Consider the following 3,144-nt stretch of genomic DNA (forward strand, 5'->3'; position numbering starts at 1 on the left):
AACTAAGGAGGGCCCCTTTTGAGAACCTTCCCACACCCCTTTTCTTTCTATCCCTTTTACATGCTGGTTGTTCAGTCTGTGGTTCTTCCTCCTGTCTCCCAAAATTATTTCTTACAGACTATACTGTAACATCCTTTTACTGTTCACAGGTACTTTTGCTTCACCTCACTATCACTATCACCTTCTGCTAGGGAGGTGGAACTGTGGTGGAATATAGGACAGAGTTGCAGGAGGGAGGAGGGGGGTGTCTTTCCCAAGGAGCAAAAAGGCAGCTCAGTGTGGAATCTTTTGTATGCAGGAAGAGAGCCAGGACGGACTCTTCCTAACCTTTCACAAGATATATCTAATAGTTATGCAGATTTGTGGTTTAGTCTAATGAAATTCCTGAATCAGATCTGCCATCTTCAGCTTCTTCACTTTGCTGGCATCCTGCCATAAATTGCAAAGTAGGGGTGAGGAATTTAGAATAGTAACATGTGGGCCTGGGAATGAGAAGACAAATGGCAGGAGGGGAGACACATTGACAAGAACCAGAGGTGCTAAACCGGAATAAACCAGCCTCCAGGGACACCTGAACTGGGAACTGAATGTAAAACTGAAGTAAGAGGTGTCAAGCAATTCCCAAAACATCAAAAAGGCATTCTATTGGACATTGATGGAGGGCCAGGGAAAGGAGAAACAGTGTAACCTTTGTGCGGGAATATTCAGATCTAGCTTTACTTTCGCTGCAACCACTTAACTTTAGTAAAAGAACCTATTACTTCAACCAACTGGAGTCGAGAGTCTTTCTTTCCTAAATGTCTAAGTTGGGGCAGGTCTGACATCCTCTTTATAGGGGAGCAACAATAAAGAAACTACTCTAAAGTAATTCCATGTGTTATTCTTGGTTCTTTGCACTTGACATGAACTCTTTTGTCTTTTGTGTGTGAATGCAGGTATGTGTGCATGTATATATACATATCTGATGTTGTGTTTTAGGCTTATTTGGGTGAAAGAGCAATATATGGTTGTGACTGTTATTCACAATTATCTTATCAATGAACCCATCCTCCTTTTAGTCATTTTCTAGTCACAATCCTTGGAAAACCTACTGGGCTTGATCTCAGCTTATGTAAACAGTGTACACATAATTCCTTCCTCTGTTATCCAGCCATTACTCTCCCCCACTACGTAAAGACTTTATGCTGCAATTTGCAGATTTTGGTGAATGTACCTGGCTGCAACATTTTTCAGTGTATTGTCATTAACACAACTTTCAATGGGAATTTATATGCAGGGAAATGGATGGCTTGACAACCAGGCAATATTTCCTTTGTATCAACAGCTCAGAAATTTGGCAAAACAATAAGATAAATGCATCAAATGCATACAACATAGAACTCTAATCTTAAGGAGGGAAGGTAGTACCAAATATATTCACAGATAAGCCCATCTGCAGATAATCAACCCTCAAAGTTTTAACCCAAATATTATGAAATATGCGACTCATAGATATGCTCTCTCTACATTTTTGTGTGTTTTAATTTTTAAAATTAGCTTATCTATGGGTGTAATATTTTTCATGGTATTTGAGCTAAAAATTCAAGGGGCATTTTATCTGCAGAATGGTTTATTCTTGAGTATATATGGGTACATTAAAAAAGTATTACCATTTATCCTTGTGAATAATGGCTTATTCTTGAGTATATGTGGGTATATTTAAAAAGTATTGCTGTATATTCTTCTGGATAAACTCATCTACGGATAAGCAAAATCCAATCTTTTGGGTCTATTTTGGAACCTAAAATTCTCAGCTTATCTGTAATTATAGACAGTAATTTATTTGCCTCCTTTTTGTGTGAACAAAGACAAGGGAAATTTGTTGCTCCAGGAGCTGCTGTAGCTCAGGAAACTAAGCACTTCCTGAATTACAATTTTTGCACTTTCCCATTGATTGGCCTGAAAGAGAAATGATTGGCTGATCGTGTTTCACGCCTTTTCTCAGCATTCCACACACAGACTGAAAATAATGACACAGTGATTTCAAAATGTTTTAGAAGGAGTGAGTAGTAGAAATGATGTTATGCCCAAAAGATGCTATGTTCTTAATTACTGATGTCTGATTGGGAAAAAAAGTCAAAAAGCATTTTATAAAACTCTTTAGCATACAGAAAAACATTTAAAAATAACAAAAAAAAACATACTTAAAGAAAAAGGAGAAGAATATACTTAGGTAAAGGGAACAGCAAACAGCAAAACTGTTGAGCGCATAGAATAATGTTGGCTAATCTTTCCTTTATATAGGCAAACAACCATTTATAAAAATGGAGAGAAAACATATCAATCCAGGATTATAAATCTGGGATAGCACATGTTTTTTGCTACAGCATATTCCTAGTAAACCTGTAACTCTTCAAACAGGGATAATAACAAATATTGAGTATATAAATTTAGAACCACCTTCATATATTTTAACCATGTTGCTCTTCCTAATAAACAAAAAATCCAATCATTATGGGGCAAACCCATATCCTACGCCCTATAGTTATTCCATTTGGGTTTCATATTCATAAATGCCCATCATTTCACTAGGATTCATTAATTTTTTAAAAAAATATGTGGTTGTCTGGTAAAAGGGAATGACCCCTCGGTGAATTATCATACTGCATCTTACGATTGTAAGAGAATATTTAACATATTTTAAGGCCCATAAGCCATTGATTTGTTAATATAGGGTATTCGAACTCTGTTCCAAAGTTCCTGCAAATAACTAATATCTTTCTTAGCAATACTGTTTATAGAAAAATACTGCACAATTAAAATTGTCCAAAACAAATTTCATTTCTGGTCAGGCATCTTAAATGCTGCTAATATATCTGGATCAAATTATAAAATCAAAAGGTGTTTTAACTGAGCATAGTGTCATTCCACAGTTTGAGACAATCTAAATTAATAGATTCATAGAATTAGATTCTTCTTCTTCTTCTTCTTCTTCTTCTTCTTCTTCTTCTTCTTCTTCTTCTTCTTCTTCTTCTTCTTCTTCTTCTTCTTCTTCTTCTTCTTCTTCTTCTTCTTCTTCTTCTTCTTCTTCTTCTTCTTCTTCTTCTTCTTCTTCTTCTTCTTCTTCTTCTTCTTCTTCTTCTTCTTCTTCTTCTTCTTCTTCTT

Source organism: Protobothrops mucrosquamatus, unplaced genomic scaffold, assembly GCF_001527695.2.
Source record: "Protobothrops mucrosquamatus isolate PMUCROS unplaced genomic scaffold, P.Mucros_1.0 scaffold862, whole genome shotgun sequence".
In the NCBI taxonomy this organism is placed as follows: domain Eukaryota; kingdom Metazoa; phylum Chordata; class Lepidosauria; order Squamata; family Viperidae; genus Protobothrops; species Protobothrops mucrosquamatus.